The 20786-nt window shown below is 37.6% G+C and overlaps 1 protein-coding gene and 1 long non-coding RNA gene across 2 annotated transcripts in view; one reads left to right on the top strand and one right to left on the bottom strand.

Annotated features, from left to right (window-relative positions):
- LOC309620123 overlaps nucleotides 1-20786 on the top strand; it is a 424602-nt gene that overhangs the window by 348625 nt on the left and 55191 nt on the right. The gene's annotated exons all lie outside the window — the stretch shown is intronic.
- PASD1 (PAS domain containing repressor 1) overlaps nucleotides 1-20786 on the bottom strand; it is a 182213-nt gene that overhangs the window by 145683 nt on the left and 15744 nt on the right. The window contains exon 2 of the mRNA XM_082376108.1: nucleotides 8449-8587. The gene's annotated coding sequence lies outside the window, so the exon portion shown is untranslated. The remainder of the gene's footprint in view (nucleotides 1-8448; nucleotides 8588-20786) is intronic.

Genomic DNA, 20786 nt, shown 5'->3' with positions numbered 1-20786 from the left:
CCGTTTTTTCTTTCTTATATATTTTTGAATGCTAGTCATTCTAATAGATGTGTAGTGGTTCTAACTGTGGCTTTAAATTGCATTTCCAAACCAACTAATGATGCTGAGCACCTTTTCATGTACTTATTTGTCTATATCTCCTGTGGTGGCATGTCTCTTCAAATCTTTCCCCCATTTTTATTGGGTTGTTTGATCTTACTTTTGACTTTTGAGAGTTCTTGTTAAATTCTAGATACAAGTCCTTTGTCAGATATGTGATTAGCAAATATTTTCTGCCAGCCTGTGGCTTATATTTTCATTCTTTTTACACTGTCTTTTGCAGAGGAAATGTTTTTAATTTATATAAAGTACAATTTATTATTTTTTATTTTATGGATCATGCTTTTGGTATTGTATCTAAAAACTTTTTGTCTAACCTAAGGTCACACAGATTTTTTTTTCTTATTTTCATCTAGAAGTCCTATAGTTTAAAACTTTTCATTTAGGTATATGATCCATTTTGAGCTAATTTATGTATAAGATTTGTGGTATAAATCAAGGTTTAAGGGTTTTTTTTTCTTTACATGGGTATGCAATTGTACACCACCATTTTTTGAAAAAGCTATTCTTTCTCTATTGAATTACCATTGCAGTTTTTGTCAAAAATCAATTGGCCATATTTGTGTAGGTCAATTTCTAACTTCTAAAGTCTTTTCCCATTGATCTGTGTATCTGTCTCCCCACCAGTATCACACTGGTTTGTTTACTGTAACTTACTCTTAAAATCAGGTAGTGTGAGTCCTCCAACTTTGTTCTTTTCCAAAATTTTTTCTCTTCTATTTCAAAAGCCTTTCCATATAAATTTTAGAAAAAGTTTGTTTATGTCTACAAAAAAAAAACTGCTGTGATTTTTCATGGGGACATCACCCATATATCAATTTGTAAATAACTGACATTTTAACAGTATTGAGTCTTGCAATTTACGAACACATTATGACTTTTTATTTATTTAGATCTTTTTTTTTCACAAGTATTTTGTAGTTTTCAGCATACAGATCCTGCACATAATTTTTTAGATTTATACCTAAATATTCCATTATTTTGGGCTACTGTAAAGGATGGTTCTTCTTTACATTATGCTAAGTGAAATAAGCCAGTCACAGAAGAACAAATACTGCATGATTCCACTTGTGTGAAATATTTAGAATAGCCAAGCTCAAAGAAGCAGAGACTAGAATGGTGGTTGTCAGGAGCTGGGGGAAGAGTAAATGGGGAGTTTTTACTCAATGAGTTACAAAGTTTCAATTATTCAAGATGAATACATTCTAGAGCTCTGCTATACAACATTGTGCCTATCGTTAACAATACCCCATTGTACACTCAAAAGATTGTGAGGGTAGATATGTTGTGTTTTTACCACACACATAGAAAAAAACACAAAAAACAAAAATGAAAGAACACAGAGAAACTTTGTTAAGCGTTGAATGTATCTATTACTTTGATTATGTTGATGGTATCCTGGGTGTATGCATATGTCCGAATTCATCAAATGGTATATATTAAACACATGCAGGCAAAATCAGGCATATAGATCAATGGAACAGAATAGAGCCCAGCAATAAACCCACACACCTACAGTCAATTAATCTACAACAAAGGAGGTAAGAATATACAACAGAGAAAAGACAGTCTCTTCAGCAAGTGGTGTTGGGAAAGCTGGACAGCCACATGTAAATCAATGAACTTAGAACACTCCCTCACACCATACACAAAAATAAACTTGAAATGGTTTAAAGGCCTAAATATAAGTCATGACACCGTAAAACTCCTAGAAGAGAATGTAGGCAAAACATTCTCAGACATAAATTGTAGCAGTTTTTTCTTCCATCAGTCGCCCAAGGCAAAATAAATAAAAGCAAAAATAAACAAATGGGACATAATCAAACTTGAAAACTTTGGCACAGCAAAGGAAACCATCAACAAAATGAAACTCCAATACAGTTTAAAAAAAAAAAAAAAAGACAATAGACAGGATGGGAGAAAGAATTTGTAAATGATGCAACTGACAAGGGATTAATTTCCAATATGTACTAACAGCTCATACAGCTCAATATAAAAAAAAAAACCCTAAGTTTGTTTCTTATGATGTCTGTGAGTCTGTGAACTTATTTACAAAATGAAAATAGACTCACAGACACAGAAAACAAACTTATGGTTACCAGAGGGGATGGGGGGGAGGAGATAAATTAGGAGTTTGGGATTAGCATACACACACTACTATATATAAAATAAAAAACAAGGACCTGCTGTATAGCACAAGGAACTATATTCAATACCTTGTAATAACCTATAATGGAAAAGAATCTGAAAAGGAATATATATGTATATATTGTGTGTGTATATATATATATATATATATATATATATATATATATATAAAACTGAATTACTTTACTGTACACCTGAAACTAACACATTATAAATCAACTATACTTCAATTTAAAAAATGGTTACAAACAAATAAATGAAACAAACCAGCAACAACAAAAAAGAATGCATATAAAAAAAAGATAAAATACCTTGTGAGTTCATCCTATTTCTATTTCAGTTCAGGACTACAGGGATTTTACTCAACAACTTCTATGTGATATATGTATCTCCATGTCAAGAATCCTGATTTTCAAGGACACAGGGGAGGAGAGAAATAAAGTATTCCAGAATTACTCATTTGTTTTATCCCATATTACACATACAGCATCTATATATAAAATGCTATCACAACTGGTTATGATCACTGAAAACATTACAAAAAATTTTGCATATGCTAAAAAACAAAAACAAAAAAACAACAACCCAATCAAAAAATGGGCAGAAGACCTAAATAGACATTTCTCCAAAGAAGACATACAGATGACCAACAGGCACATGAAAAGCTGCTCAACATTGCTAATTATTAGAGAAATGCAAATAAAAATCACAATGAGGTATCACCTCATACTGGTCAGAGTGGCCATCATCAAAAATCTACAGATAAATGCTGGAGAGGGTGTGGGGAAAAGGGAGCCCTTCTACACTGTTGGTGGGAATGTAAATTGATACAGCCACTATGGAGAACAGTATGGAGGTTCCTTAAAAAACTAAAAATAGAGCTACCATATGATTCAGCAATCCCACTCCTGGGCATATACCCTGAGAAAACCATAATTCAAAAAGAGTCATGTACCACAATGTTCATTGCAGCTCTATTTACAATAGCCAGGACATGGAAGCAGCCTAAGTGTCCATCCACAGATGAATAAAGAACATGTGGTATGTATTTATATACAATGGAATATTACTCAGCCATAAAAAAGAAAAGTTTTGGCAGCAGCACCATGTTCCTTATCAGGACCTCCTGTTGTGAGACAGCTCATGCAAGTGGCTATCATCCTGCCTGGCCAAAGAAGGTTGTGTCATTCGGTCAACGGTTCCCTGACAACTGGAACAGAATGGCTAGAATGCACTGGAGTTGGGTATTTTCCTTCCCCTAGGTCAGCTGGGCTCTGGTTAACTAGGTTCTGCTGAGAGCAGGCCTTGTTAAGAACAGAGTGCTCTGGTGTATTTTAAAATGTTTCCTTTTCCCCTCCCCCTACCAGAAGCACAAGGGAATTTCTCTCTGATATTTACTGTGGAACTGATTGAGGTCCTGGAGGTAGAGCTCACATTATTGCGCTCCCTCCCCCACCCCTCCGCCCTGTGACTGGGTCTCCCTGGAGTTAATTCTTAGAGCTGCCTGAACTGAGCCTCCAGCAATGCAGCAATTACAGTTCTATCTTTCCTACCCTGCATTGGTTCCCATGGCAGTTTCAGTTACTGGTTCTCTCTCTCCTAGTAAGCTGAAACTCCCTGTATTTGCCTGTCTGTCTCTCCAGTCTTAGGGACAGTGGTTTGCCCTGGATTCTCTCCTCTCTTAAGAATCCAAGAAGGATTGACTTTTCAGTTTGTTCAGCTTTTTACTTGCTAGGACAAAGTGGTGACTTCCAAGATCCTTACATGTCAACCAGAAACCTGAAGTCCAACTTTTATTTTTTTAATGGTGGCTCTAGAGATTATAATGTATACATGTAATCTTTTATAGTGTGCTTAAAGTTAGTGTCACATGACTTCAAGTAAAATGTAGAAGCCACACAATTGTATAGGCCTCTTTGTACTTTCTAATGGTGTAGTTATTATATGGACTGTATTATATGAATTGTATACATTGAAATCCTCCAGATATAATTTTTGCTTCAACTGACATTCATATTTTAAAGACCTTCATCTTAAGAAATCCCTCCAAGCATGTCATTTAGAGCAGGTCTGTGGGCAATGAACTGTCTTAGTTTTCCTTCATCTGTTAATGCCTTTATTTCACATTCATTACCGGAGAATATTTCCACTGGGGATAGCATTTAGGGTTGACCATTCTTTTATATCAGCTATTTAAAGATTTTGCTCCACTCTATATCTTGGCCTCCATGGTTCCTGATGAGAAATTCGCAGTCATTCAAATGATTGTTTCCCTATAAGTAATATGTCACTTTTCTCAGGCTATTTTCAAGATTTTTTCTTTGCCTTTAATTTTTTTTCAGTTTGATTACAATTTGTTTAGGCACAGTTTTCTTTGGGTTTATATTGTTTGGGATTCACTGAGCTTCTTGAATCTGTAAATGTATGTTTTCACAAAATTTGGGAAGTTTTCAGTCATTATTTCTTCAATAGTGTACCATATTAATGTAAGATGTTAATAGTATGGGAAACTGGGGGGCAAGGAGGCAAGTATGTGGGATACCTACGTACTATGTATCCAATTTTCTATAAATCCAAAACTGTTATAAAAAAATAAAGTCTAATAATTAAAAAACTAAACATGCAACTATCACACAACCCAGCAGTTAGATTCCTGTGCAGTTACCTGAGAGAAATGAAAACTTTTGTTCACTCTAAAACCTGTATATGAATGTTCATAGCAGCTTTTTTTTTTTTTAATTTTTTTTTTTTTGGCCATGCCATGTGGCTTGCAAGATATTAGTTTCCCAACCAGGGATCAAACCCGGCCCTGGCAATGAAAGCCCTGAATCCCAACCACTGGACCACCAGGGAATTCCCATAGCAGCTTCATTCACCATAACCAAACACTTGAAACATCCCAGATGTCCTTCAATGAGGTAATGGCAAACAAACTGTGATATATCCATGCCATGGAATACTACTCAACAATAAAAAATGAACTGTTGATACACACAACAACCTGGATGAATCTTCAGACAATTATGCTAAGTGAAAAAAAATCTCCAATGCTTACATACTGTATTATTCCATTTATATAGTATTCTTGAAATGATGAAATTATAAATTGGAGAACAGATTCATGGTGCCAGGGGTTAAGGAGGAGGAAGTGGGTATGGGAGATGTATTGGTTAGCTCAAAATACCACAGACTAGATGGCTTAACAGAAATTTATTTCTCATAGCTCTGGAGGCTAGGAAATTCAAATTCATGGTGCCAGCAGATTTGGCTCATGGTGAGGGTCCTCTTCCAGGTCTGAAGACAGATGCCTTCTTGCTGTATTCTCACATGGCAGACAGAGCAAGCTTGGGTCTCCTCATCCTCTTATAAAGGTACCAATTCCATTATGAGGTCTTCACCCCATGACCTGATCCAAACTCAATTACCTCCCAAAGGCCCCACCTCCAAATACCATCACATTGGGGATTTAAGTCTTCAATATGTGAATTTTAGGGGGACACAAAACTCCAATTCATAACAGGAGAGAAGTGAATGTCTATAAAATGGCAACATGAGGCTTCATTTGGAGGAAATGTTCTGTATCTTAACTGCATCAACGTCAAAATCCTGCTTGTGACATTGTACTATAGTTTTAGAAGGAAGATGCTACCATTGTGGAAAATTGGCTAAAGGGTACATAAGATCTATCTATATTATTTCTAACAACTGCATGTGAACTTATAATTATCTACAAATAAAAAGTTTAATTAAAAAATTGTCTGCATCGTGTTTGGTAATTGCAATCATTGTTGCTTTTGTTGTGGTCATCCATGTACAATGCTTGGTGTCAGTCTATTTATCTCTTGTGAAAATAAAATACAGTGTGTGTGTGTGAAAAAAAAAATTGTCTGCAGACTACGGCCCCCTTTATTGCCTGCACCAGGGAGGAATCATTCCCACTGCCCCACCCTTGGTAGCCAACTGTTCCATCCCAAGTATTCTTAACAAGTGGCCTAATCAGTGTTGGGTTTGTAGCCTCCAAACACTATTCGTTTCTTGGGGGTGTTGTCAATGACTTTTAGTAGGGTGGGGCTTTTGGTCCTTTTGGAGGCCTTTAGCTGCTTACAGCACAGGGTAGGATGCAACAAACACCACTAAGTGGTAGGTGGCCTAGAGGTGATTATTTGATGTATCTTTCTGCCTTTGGGGGTCGGGGGGTGGTACACTTCACCTAACATAGGTTCTTGCAATCTCCACCATGATGTGATGTGGCTACTGTCCAACCCCTTGCAAGCACATGCAGAAACACCAGGCCATATCCCCTTGCCTGGGGGATAGTGTTGAGAAATTTGTCTTAAGTGCTCAGACCTCACCTGGTTCTTATTCTCAATTTCTGGCTAATTGTAGACCTTCTGGTCTATCCCCCAACCTCACAGAACCCCACCTCTCTCTCACACACTTACCTCTTCCCTCCCAACCATCAGAGAACTTAGAGACACACACAGATTTTCACAACAGGTTTTTATTTTATTCATCACCATGGGTGTACCCTGTTAGTGCATAGTTTGGTCTCTTAGTAGTTAGCCATTTCTCATTGGCTAGATGTTAGAGACTTCTCAGGTATTTCTGAGGTCTCTGGGCTCGCTTCTAAATTCTGGCTGCCCTGGTCATCACTGGAAATGGTGGGCTTCTCCACACTCTCTTGATTTTACTCTGGCTGTTTGATTTTGATTCAGTGTCTCATTCACCCTGTGATAATGGCCGAATAGTGTTCAGTGTCTCATTCACCCTGTGATAATGGCTGAATAGTCTAGCTTTCTTAGACTTAATTGAAGGAGTGTGAGTTTTCAGAGAGGCTTTTCTTCTTGAACTCCATTGAAGGCATCTTTTTACCTGCATGATTCTCTTGGCCGCATGGGAAGACAACAGGGTGAGCACAGAGGGGCACTGGTTTGGGGGAAGAGTGTGGGAGATGGACAGGAACAGGGGCTTCAGGACAAGGGGTGTGGGCTGAGGTTGTGGTGTGTGCCAGGCAAGGACAAGGAAGGAGTCTTGTGGGAGTGTTAATGGGGAAGAGGAAGAGGAGCTTGGGTGGTTCACCTCACCTTGACACTGCCTCTGGACCTGCATTGACAGGAAATCCTCCTCTTCTTCTTCCCATTGGTGCTTGAGATAGGTTTTTCCATAAATGTTAGGAATTCATGATTTCCTGGTCACCCTTGCCATGTCAGTGCTTCCCAGTGGTCTACCCCAGGCCTCCTGTCCTACCTATATATACCCCTCTCCAGGACAATGAAGGGCCAGACCGTTAGCCTTTGTTTGGTCAGCAAGGCTTTCCCCCAGCCAATGGTAGCACTGGAAGGCTTAGAAATCACAAACCACCATCCTGACACATCCATGCAGAAGGGGAGATGCTGGCAAGGCCAAAACTATCTGGTGGGAGAAGGGTCATTTTTAGCACCCCTAAATTGCCTTCCAAACTGACCTGTCACCCTCCTCATCTCCTCATGCCAAGTCTGGTGGGTCACATGGCAGGGAGAGGGTGTATACTCCAAACCTCGCCCCAGAACTACCCTATTCAGTGGTACGCTCTGTTTCCTCTTACCCTTCACCATTACCAAGGTTTTTTTTTTTTTTTTTTTTTTTTTTTTTTTTATGTCTTACCTTCAATCCATCCATGGCAATGTGGCCATATTTAAGTCTGTGGAGATGTGAATCATCTCATTTCCTTCCTACAAAGACCATTCACTTCTTGGCTACTACCAAAGAACTTTTTCATCCTACCTCCTTTTTCCAGTGTCTACATAACTCGGTTTTCTGTTTTCCAGTCTGAAATCACTGCCTTCAGTCTACCAAGTCTTCAGTGAATAAACTTGCTCTGCTGGGTATTCTGGTTTTGTTTCAAATGCAGGGGGTCTTGCTCATCTCACTAGGTGTACTACCCAGGCTTAGGTTTTAAAAGTGTAGGGAGGATGACACTGACACATACACTCTGCAAGTTGTGCTGGGTGTTTGCATGCAAAAAACTACAACTTAAAAGTGACGAATGCACGCAGGAAGGGGCTTGGCTTAACCAGAGGAATGTGTTACTTATGTTAAAAAGGTTTTCTCAACATGTATCATCACACACAAGACACTTTTATTATTTTATTTTACTGCTGGCACTGATAGCATCCTAACTCTTTTCCTTCTCCTGAGGCCTTCTGGAGAAATAGACCTTACCTTCCTGGTGGGACACTGGTGGAATTCTTTTTTTATGAACAGCTGTAACAAGCTTCCAGCTTCTTGGTGGAGACACTTTGTGATCAATTTCAGTCCATTTACTTCCCTAGGGAGAGGGTCTCTCATTTGAGTTTTGTCCCTGTAGGAAAGGAATGATGGAGTGAGCCATAGGTCAGAGTGGCTATATTAATATCAGAAAAAGGAGATTTCAGAGGAAAGAATATTATCAAAGCTAAAGATGCCATTTCATAACAATAAAGCTGTCAATTAATCAAGAGAAGAAAAAAAATCCTTAACATTTTATTCCTAATAGCAGAGCTTCAAACTACATGAAAGAGAAACTGATAGAAGTGCAGGGAGAAACAGACAAGTCCACAATCATAGAGATTTCAATACCCTTCTTTTAATAAATGAAAAAACAAGTAGACAGAAAATCAGTAAATATATAGAAAATATGAACTATACTATCAATTAAATTAATCTAATTGACATTTACAGAATAATCCCAATAACATGAGAATTCACATTCCTTTCAAGTGCACGTGGGATATTTACCAAGATAGATATAATATTCTAGTCATAAAGCAACTCTCCATAAATTTAGAAGGATTCAAGTCATGCAAAGTTTATTCTCTGACCACAAAGGAATTAAATTTGAAGTCAATAAGAAAAACAAGTCTGGAAAATCCCCAAATATTTGGAAACTAAATAATGCACTCCTAAAATAACTCTTGGGTCAAAGAAGAAATTAAAGGGAAATTAGAATATAATTTAAACAGAACAAAAATGAAAACACAACATAATAGAAGTTATGCGATGCCACTGAAGTAGTACGTACAGGGAAATTTATATTGCTAAATGCCTGTATTTGAAAAGAAGAAATGCCTCAAATCAATGACCTTAGCTTCTCTCTTAATAACCTATAAAAAGGAAAGCACATTAAACCCAAAAAAGTAGATGAAAGAAAATAATAAAGGCCAAATAATATCAATAAAATAGAAAATAAAAAATAGAAAAACAATAGAAAAAATCAATGAGACCAAAAGGGGATTCTTTGAGAACAATGATAAAATTTATAAGCCTAGCCAGACAAATGAGAACAAAAGCAGAAAAGAGACAAAAAAACTGATATCAGTAACAAGAAAGGTGACATGACAACAGATTCTACACCTAAAAATTTTTTTAAATATCAATAGTATGAACAATGTATGCCAATAAATGTGACAACTTAAATGAAACAGACAAATTTTCTGAAAGACACAAACTACCAAAGCTCACTCAAGAAGAAATGCTTTTCAACCACATCTGAGTTTATGTTAAGGAGGTGACTCTTAGTGGGCCCCTAGATAGTTTCAGGAAGGAGGCTGGTTGCCAGAGGAACCAGCTATGTGGTTAGGGGGCTGGAACTTTTAGCCCCACCCTCTACCTTTGGAGAGGGGTGAGCGGGCTGAAGACTGAGTAAATGAGTAAATCACCAATGACCAATGATTTAATCAATCATGCCTATGTAATGGAACCTCCATAAAAACCCCTAAACAAAGCAGTTTGGGGAGCTTCCAGGTTGGCAAACACATCAAGGTTCTGGGAGGGTGGCACACCTGGAAAGGGCATGGAGGCTCCATGCCCCTTCCCCCATACCTTGCCCTATGCATCTCTTCCTTTTGGCCCTTTCTTTGGCTCTCTTATATGTACCCTTTATAATAAACCAGTAATACTAAGTAAAAGAAAGAGGAGGAGGAAGAGGGGAAGAAGGAAAAGAGGAGGAAAAGGAGAAGAAATACATAACCAAAATAGCCCTTTATATATTAATGAATTTGAACTTGTAGTTAAAAAATATCCAAGGGAGAAAATTTCAGGCCCAGATGGATTCACTGGTGAATTAAACCAAATATTTAAAGAAGAATTAGCACCAATTCTTCACAAACGCTTCCAAAAAATAGAAGAGGAGAGAACACTTCCAAACTAATTCTCTGAGGCCAATATTACCCTGAAACCAAAGCCAAAGACATCACAGGAAAATAAAACTACATACCAATAGTCCTTTTGAATATAGGCACAAAAATCTACAACAAAATACTAGCAACCCCAGTCCAGTAGCTATAAAAAGGATTATACCCCATGACCATGTGCAATTTATCCCAGGAATTCAACACTGGTTTAACATCAAAAAATCAATCAATGTAATGTACCATATTAATTGATTAAAATTTTTAAAATGCATGATCATCTCAACAGACACAGAAAAAGCATTTGACAAAATCCAAAACTCTTTCATTATAAAAACACTCAACAAACTAGGAATAGAAGGAAAGTTCCTCAACCTGATAAAAGCAATGTACAATAAAACAACACAGCTAACATCATAATTAAGTGGAAAAGACTGAATGCTTTTTCCCTAAGATCAGGAACAAGATAAGAATACCCATTCTCACCACTTATATTCAACACGGAAATTAGGCAAGAAAAAATAATGAAAGGCATCCATATTGGAAAGGAAAAAGTAAAATTACCTTTATTAATGGATGACATGCTACTAAAACTAATAAATTAGTTTAGCAACATTGTGGATTACAAGATCAATATACAAAAATCAATTTTATTTCCATATGGTATCAATGATCAATCAGATATTGAAATAAAAATGTTTAAAATAGCAACTAAAAATAAGATAAACTAAGAGAAAATTTTAGCAAAATACGTGAAGGACCTGTGCACTGAAAATTATAAAATGTTATCGAGATGATTAAAGAAGGCTTAAATAAATGAAAACATAGAGCTCCTGTTCATTGGTCAGAAGACTCAATTTGTTAAGATGTCAGGTTTTTCCAAATTGGTCTACAAATTCACAACAATCCTAATCAATAACCCATCAGGTTTTTTGTAGAAGTTGACAATATAATTTTTAAATTCCAATGAAAAGATAAAAGACTAAATCAACTTTAGAAACGAACAAAGTTACAGGGCAAACAGTGACTGATTTTGACATTGTAAAGCTACAATAATCAAAGCAATGTGGTTTTGGCATAAAAGTAGAAAAATAGATCAATGGAACAGAAGTGGAGAGTCCAGAAATAAACTCACACATATATAAACAACTGATTTTTGACAAAAGTGCAAAGGCAATTCAGTAGAGCAAGTACAGTCTTATCAACTAATGGTGCTGGAAAAATTGAATATCAATATGTAAAAATAAACCGTCTGATCATCCATACTTCCCATCATACTCAGGCATTAACTTAAAATGGATTATAGACCTAAATGTAAAACCTAAAACTATAAAACTTCTGTAAGAAACTATAGGAGAAAACAGTTGTGACCTCAGGTTGGGCAAAGATTTTTTTAGATATGACACTGAAGTACGATCCATAAAAGAACGTATTGATAAATTGGATTTTATCAAAGTTAAATAAAAACTTCTACCCTTTGAAAGTGATAAGGGAATTAAAAGACAAGCAGCAGACAGGAAGAGAATATTTGCAAACCATACATATGATAGAGAACTTGTATCCAAATATATAATGAATCCTCACAACTCAATAACAAGAAAGCAAACAGCCCAATTTTTAAAATTGGGCAAAAGTTTTGAACAGACACTTCATCATAGAAGATATATGAATGGTTAATAAGCACACATATAAAGATGCTAAAAATAATTGGTCATTGGGGAAACGCATATGAAAACCAAAATGACATACAACTACGTAGTCATTAGAATGGCTAAAATCAAAAGGCTGATCATACTACGTGTTGGCCAGGATGTGGAGGAACAGGAACTCTCACATAAAACTGTTGGAAATGTAAATGGCAGAACATTGGAGAACAGTTTGGCAATTTCTTAGAAAGTTAAAAGCATACAACTACAATATGATTTAGCCATTTCATTCCTAGGTATTTATCAAAGAGAAATGAAGCAAATGTTCAGGTAAGGACTTGTACACAAACATTCATAGCAACTTTATTTGTAATAGCCCCAAACTGAAAACTGTACAGATGTCCATCAACAGATGATTGTATAAACAAATTGTAGTCGAGTCATAGAATCAGCATATAATACTACTGAGCAATAAAAAGAATAAACTATTGATATACTCCATGTGGATGAATCTCAAAATAATTATGCTGAGTGACAGAAGCCAGACCAAAAATTGTACATATTCAATGGTTCCATTTACATAGTACTCCTGAAAATGCAAACTAATCTATAGAGACAGAAATCAGGTAATGGTTACCTGGGAAAGGGGGGTGGGTAAGGGTAGGAGAGAGGGATTACCAAGGGGCACAAGGAAGGTTTGGGGGTGTTGGGTAGATTCACTATCTTTCTTTCGATCATGGTTTCTTGGATGTATACACATGTCAAAACTAATCAAATCGCACACGTTAAGCACGTGTAGTTTACTGTATGTGAATTGTACCTCAACAAAACTATTAATGATATAATCACTATGATAATAATAAATGGTAACACTTACTCAAAATAGATCTCTCCTTCTGAGTCTGACCCTAACCTTAGGGCTGTGGATCCAAGTGGGATTTGTCTTACTGGCCAGCCTGATGGTGGTGATAAGAAAAAAACTTCCCTTTATTGAGTACTTTTTTTCTGGCACAGTGCTAGGTGCTTTCCGTACGTATTATCTCACTTAAGTCTCACAGCAAACTTATAAGGGGATTTAAGAAGGTAAGTGGCTCGCCTAAGATCAGATTTGAAGGAGTGAAGAGCATCAGTGTAACTCCAAAGCCCATGCTCTTTACCATGCCACAAAGGGCCTCCAGCTCTAGCCAATGCTAACAGTGTCCTCAGCATATAAACATTAGCTAAAGACGTCTCATAGGCCAATGACTTACTTGGCAGGGCCTAGAGCAGAAAATTCAATAAAGGGACAAGTTTGGGGCATCATTTTAACTAGTGCTCACTTCATAATCACACTGGAAAAATGAAGCCACTTTTGGGACTTCCCTGGCAGTCCAGTGGTTAAGAGTCCGTGCTTCCACTGCAGGGGGCATGGGTTTAATCCCTGGTCAGGGAACTAAGATCCTGGATGCTGTGTGGTATGGCCAAAAATTTAAAAATTAAAAAAAAAAAATTTTTAAAAGGATAACTTAAAAAAAGACGAAAAATGAAGCCACTTTGGCTTTAGAGTGTCATAATTTTGAGAATCTCACCAATTACCCTGATGTACAGAAACATCTAAAATAAAGCTATTTGGGTTCTGAATTAGATGCATTATTTTTTCACTAGTGGCTGATGAATCTTTCTAAAAATATTTCCTTCCTCCAAATCCTGCCTTAATTCCCTAAAACTCACAAAAGAAATTCCAAAACTCAACATTCATGATAAACCCAGGCTATGAACCCAGAGTTATTTCTTACTAATATTTTATACTTCATGAACACTTTATACTTTTCTAAACTCTTCCTTATAATTATCTATTTATAATTCTCACAAAAGAACAGGAATTAGAAACCCCATTTAGCCTCTTCATACCGACTAGAATGTCTACGGTCAAAAAAGACTGATAATAAAAAGTGTTGATGAGGATGTGGAGAATCGCATCCCCCATGCATTAGGGGTGGGAATGTAAAATGGTGCAGCCACTTTGGAAAAGAGCTTGTCAGTTCCTCAAAAAGTTAAACATCGCATCGTTCTCAATGGTGAAAAACTGAAACCATTTCCACTAAGGTCAGGAACAAGACAAGGTTGCCCACTCTCACCACTATTATTCAACATAGTTTTGGAAGTTTTAGCCATGGTAATCAGAGAAGAAAAAGAAATAAAAGGAATCCAAATCAGAAAAGAAGAAGTAAAACTGTCACTGTTTGCAGATGACATGATACTATACATAGAGAATCCTAAAGATGCTACCAGAAAACTACTAAAGCTAATCAATGAATTTGGTAAAGTAGCAGGATACAAAATTAATGCACAGGAATCTCTTGCATGCCTATACACTAATGATGAAAAATCTGAAAGAGAAATTAAGGAAACATTGCCATTTACCATTGCAACAAAAAGAATAAAATACCTAGGAATAAACCTACCCAAGGAGACAAAAGACCTGTATGCAGAAAATTATAAGACACTGATGAAAGAAATTAAAGATGATACAAACAGATGGAGAGATATACCATGTTCTTGGATTGGAAGAATCAACATTGTGAAAATGACTATACTACCCAAAGCAGTCTACAGATTCCATGCAATCCCTATCAAACTAACAATGGCATTTTTCACAGAATTAGAACAAAAAATTTCACAATTTGTATGGAAACACAAAAGACCCCGAATAGCCAAAGCAATCTTGAGAAAGAAAAATGGACCTGGAGGAATCAGGCTCCCTGATTTCAGACTATACTACAAAGCTACAGTAATCAGGACAGTATGGTACTGGCACAAAAACAGAAATATAGATCAGTGGAACAGGATAGAAAGCCCAGAGATAAACCCACGCACATATGGTCACCTTATCTTTGATAAAGGAGGCAAGAATATACAGTGGAGAAAAGACAGCCCTTCAATAAGTGGTGCTGGGAAAACTGGACAGCTACCTATAAAAGAATGAAATTAGACCACTTCCTAACACCATACACAAAAACAAACTCCAAATAGATTAAAGACCTAAATGTAAGGCCAGACACTATCAAACTCTTAGAGGAAAACACAGGCAGAAAACTCTCTGACATAAATCACAGCAAGATCCTTTTTGACCCACCTCCTAGAGAAATGGAAATAAAACCAAAAATAAACAAATGGGACCTAATGAAACTTAAAAGCTTTTGCACAGCAAAGGAAACCATAAACAAGATGAAAAGACAACCCTCAGAATGGGAGAAAATATTTGCAAATGAAGCAACTGACAAAGGATTAATCTCCAAAATTTACAAGCAGCTCATGCAGCTCAATATGAAAAGAACAAACAACCCAATCCAAAAATGGGCAGAAGACCTGAATAGACATTTCTGCAAAGAAGATATACAGATTGCCAACAAACACATGCAAGGATGCTCAACATCACTAATCATTAGAGAAATGTAAATCAATGAGATATCATCTCACACCGGTCAGAATGGCCATCATGAAAAAATGTACAAACAATAAATGCTGGAGAGGGTGTGGAGAAAAGGGAACCCTCTTGCACTGTTGGTGGGAATGTAAATTGATACAGCCACTATGGAGAACAGTATGGAGGTTCCTTAAAAAACTAAAAATAGAACTACCATATGACCCAGCAATCCCACTACTGGGCACATACCCTGAGAAAACCATAATTCAAAAAGAGTCATGTAGCGATAGTGAGAGGCCCGCGCACCGCGATGAAGAGTAGCCCCCGCCTGCCACAACTAGAGAAAGTCCTTGCATAGAAACGAAGACCCAACACAGCCAAAAATAAATAAATAAATAATAATAATAATTTTAAAAAAAGAGTCATGTACCCCAATGTTCATTGCAGCACTATTTACAATAGCCAGGACAGGGAAGCAACCTAAGTGTCCATCAACAGTTGAATAGATAAAGAAGATGTGGCACATATATACAATGGAATATTACTCAGCCATAAAAGAAACAAAACTGAGTTATTTGTAGTGAGGTGGATGGACCTAGAGTCTGTCATACAGAGTGAAGTAAGTTGGAAAGGGAAAAACAAATACTGTATGCTAACACACATACATGGAATCTAAAAAAAAAAAAAAAAAAAGGTTCTGATGAACCTCGGGGCAGGACAGGAATAAAGATGCAGATGTAGAATGGACTTGAGGACACGGGCAGGGGGAAGGGTAAGCCTGGATGAAGTGAGAGAGTAGCATTGACATACATACACTACCAAATGTAAAACAGATAGCTAGTGGGAAGCAGCCGCATAGCACAGGGAGATCAGCTCAGTGCTTTGTGACCACCTAGAGGGGTGGGATAGGGAGGGTGGGAGGGAGACACAAGAGGGAGGGGATATGGGGATATATGTATACATATAGCTGATTCACTTTGTTATAAAGCAGAAACTAACACACCATTGTAAAGCAATTATACCCCAATGAAGATGTTTAAAAACAAAAAAAGGTAAACATCAAGTTACTATATGACCCAGCAATTCCACTCCTAGGTATCTACCCAAGAGAACTGAAAACATATGACTACACAAAACTTGTATGTGAATGTTCATAGCAATGTTGTTCATAATAGCAAAAAAAAAAAGGAAACAATCCAAATGTCCATCAACTGATAAATGGATGAGCAAAATGTAACATATCCATAAAATGGAGTACTATTCAGCCATTAAAAGGAATGAACTACTTATACATGTTACAATCTCAAAAACATTATGCTAAGTAAAAGAAGCTAGACACAAAACGTCACATACTGAATGATTTCATTTGTATGAAATGTTCAGAATGAGCAAATCCATAAAGACAGAAAATAGGTGAGTGATTGCCAAGGGCTGCAGGGAGTTGGGGAATGGGGAGTAACAGCTAATAGGTATGGGTTTCCTTTTGGGTTCATGAAAATACCCTAAAATTGATTGTATTGATGGTTTCAAAACTGTGACTATACTATCAACACTGAATCACACATTTCAAAAGGGTAGATTTTATGGTATGTGAATTATGTCTCAATTTTTAAAATGAATCTCCATTTAGCAGATGAGGAAACTGGGGTTAAGAGAGGTTAACTGTCTCGGGCTTCCCTGGTGGCACAGTGGTTAAGAATCCGCCTGCCAATGCAGGGGACACAGGTTCGATCCCTGGTCCAGGAAGATCCCAAATGCCGCGGAGCAACTAAGCCCGTGCACCACAACTACTGAGCCTGCACTCTAGAGCCCACGAGCCACAACTACTGAGCCCGTGAGCCACAACTACTGAGCCTGCACTCTAGAGCCCACGAGCCACAACTACTGAGCCCGTGCACCACAACTACTGAGCCTGCGTGCCACAACTGAAGCCCGCGTGCCTAGAGCCCGTGCTCTGCAACAAGAGAAGCCACTGCAATGAGAAGCCCACGCACCGCAATGAGAAGCCCGCGCACCACAACGAAGAGCAGCCCCCGTTCGCTGCAACTAGAGAAAGCCCGTGCACAGCAACGAAGACCCAACACAGCCAAAAATAAATAAATAAATAAAAAGTTTTTTGAAAAAAGAGAGGTTAACTGTCTTGCCCAGATTTCCTGCCTCCAGCTTTGTGAGCTATTCTGAACCTCAAAGTGTTCAGAGAAAACTTGGGTTAAATTCTCCTTTCCACCTATTATTTAATATATATTTAAATATATATATATGTATAACTGAATCATTGTGCTGTACACCTGAAACTAACACAACATTGTAAATCAACTATAGTTCAATAAAAAAAGAAATGCATTCTATCAAGGAGTGCTTAAACATGAACTGATCAAGGTGAGAAGAGGTGCATACATTTAAGAAATCATAAACTTTTTGTGTTAGAAATCATGTTTTTGTGGCCCATGTGTTATTAATTACTTTTTCTACCTATACATGAAAGATGAATAATTGAAAAACAGCAGCAGATCATCTACCATATCTTAGTGGGAGTTTATTGTTAGACTACCACTGTTTTTGGTGAGAATATTTAATAAAAAAGGTTACGTTTATGTAACCATCATTATGAAAACACTTTAATGTAAATAATATATCATATTGTATAAAATAATGAAAATGATATCTTTATCCTTATTCAGATTATACTACTTGAATATAATGTATTTGGATTACATTAATTGCTTCACTGAGCCTTCAAATAGTAATGTCTATCATTTTTAACTAGTTGGTGGAAGAAAATGTGTTTTTTTGACCTATATTTATTTATGCCTCCCCCTTATCTTTCATCTTTACGTAAACTTTTTTTTTGGCCTTGCCGCTTGGCTTGCAGGATCTTAGTTCCCCGACCAGGGATGGAACCCAGGCCCTTGGCAGTGAAAGCAGCATCCTAACCACTGGACCACCAGGGAATTTCCAAGAAAATGTTTTATGAAGAATGCTTTTGCAATTTGTTTAAAACTTCTAATAAGATAGCACCCCGAATGTTATTTCTGTCATTTATATGATAGTTTATACAAAGAATTTATAGAAGTATAGTATTTAATATTGGGAGGAGTTTAGTAGAAATAAAACATCTCAACTGGTCTGTTTCCTCTCATTAGACAATATTATGTAATCTTTTATATTGCTCATTTCCCTTTGGCAGCCAGGAACCAAAAAGTCACATGCATGGAATGATTAATGGTAAGAATTATTTTATCTTGGCTCTAAGACAATGACTGTATTTGGTTTTCTAAAATTTAAATTCTTTTAATTATCCAAGCAGTACATGTACAAAATACCCTGTTAAATTTTTTTAAATCATAGATAAAAGTAAAGATTCTCCTTAAAGTTTACACTAATCCCAGATGGTGACCAAAGTTATCTCTTTAATTATTGTTCCAGAATTTACCTCTTGGTGCATTTGTACTATACTTTAGATTCTGAAATATGAAATCAAATATTTTAAATGCCAACGAGTGCTTCCAAATTGCCTTCAGAGTGACTACAATTTATCCATCCATTCATTAATTCATCAAAAATTTATATAAATAATTAAAAAAAAAATAGAGGCTCAGAAAACTTAAGAGACTTGTTCAAGGTCACACATTAGTAAGAGGTAAAGAACCTAGATTTGAGTCTAGGTCTGAGTCTAGGCTCATTGCCAATGTCATTGCATTACGCCTCTTCTTCTCCTCATCTCTCCGCTGCCTCCACACATAAAATGCCCTTCCCTCTCTTACATGTATCCAGAGCATATGCACCCTTTCCCTAAGAACTGTTTCTGTTTCCCAACTGTAACTGGAGGACCAGATACCAGTGGCACGGTAGAGGCATGAGATAATTAGATGTTCTAATTTTTCTAAAAAGTCAGCTGGATTTATTTTGACATTCCAATTCGTATCGTGAAAGAAAAGGGAGAAAACAGTTTTGCTAGTATAGGATGCACTTCTGAAATGAGAACTCTTAAAACATACTGTTTTTCTGAAGAGCAAATTGCTGCCCCCATTTAAAGGACTGCCCTGGCTCTCCACCTGTTTCACAACAGCCCTAAGGAGAGTCTGATGCAGGAAGTCTGCAGTTTTTCAAAAACTGCCCAGCAGATTCTAAGTTGTGGTTTGGGTCACATTTCACTGAGTAAGACCCCTAGTGCAAGGGAGCAGGGTGACGCCTTTCCTGACCCCGACCTGTAGAAGTTAGCTCCTCACTCCTTTGAATCCCCTTCCATGCCTCCCCAAATGTTGCAGTTCTACTACCATATGTAGGACGCTGCTGAGTATTTTTCCACATCGTGCTCACCTTTCTCCACAAGGTCCTCGAGGGCAGAGCCTGTGCCTCGCTTGACTTTGTATCCCTTCCTGTGGCTGACCCAATGCCCAGCACATAGTAGGTCTTTATCACATTTGTGATTGCACACTGAATTTTAGATCAAACAAAAAAGAAATCAGATCTTTTTCAGCTTAAAAAAATTCTTATCACTTTAAAATGATCAATTTTACTTTGCAAAGTTCATGGAGACAATGGTATTGGAACAGGGAGGGAAAGGAGGAACTTTGCTCTGACGTTGCCTACCTGAGGGATGACTGCTTTAGAATGGGAGGTGGTTGGCAGCAGAGTCACCATGTGGGGCTCATGAATCTGTGGGTATCTGGGGAGCTGGTGAGGCATTTTGTCCCTGACACCTGAAGGCCAGCACAAGAGGAAAAGGCAGGTAGACAAAGGCTGGTCCTGAAAGGTGAGGGAGAGACCAGCAGCCAGACCAACTAGCAGCTGAGCATGCTGAGATCCTGACCTGGCGTTGCTCCTCTTCCTGAGTAACAGGTTGGGTCCCAGCATCTGGGAAGCAGTATCTTCAACTGGGAGTAGAGGAAGACTGTTCTCCAGGCAGAATAGAATTCAGCACTGTCACTGAGGCCCCTGACTCTTCACCCATATACCACTGCATTTAATCGGCATGGCAACACTGGAACTGAGGTGTTATTATCCCTATTTTACTGACACTCAAACAGGTGAAACAACCTGTCCATGGTTCACCCAAAGGTCTGTCTGACTGCAAAGCGCAGGCCCATTTGTTCCCCTACACCTCAGTAGAGGCTGCCTGAACATTTGTTGGGGATGTTGGAGAGAAGATTCAGTCATCACATGGAAGGTGGCTGTAGATAATCTCCCAGGTAATCCGAACCAGAGAGTGTCTGAGTCTTTAAAAGGGCAAAAAGGTGAGAAGATCAGCTGATGGAGATGCTCAAATGCCAAGGATGGTGAGAGTTAGAAATCAAAGTGATGGACACCAAGGACTTACAGCAGCTCTTGACTAGAACA

The sequence above is a fragment of the Balaenoptera borealis genome (genome assembly GCF_965194805.1).
Source record: "Balaenoptera borealis genome assembly, chromosome: X".
Classification (NCBI taxonomy): Eukaryota; Metazoa; Chordata; class Mammalia; order Artiodactyla; family Balaenopteridae; genus Balaenoptera; species Balaenoptera borealis.
The sequence above is the reverse complement of the archived record's forward strand: the minus strand, read 5'-3'. Positions and strand labels throughout refer to the sequence as shown.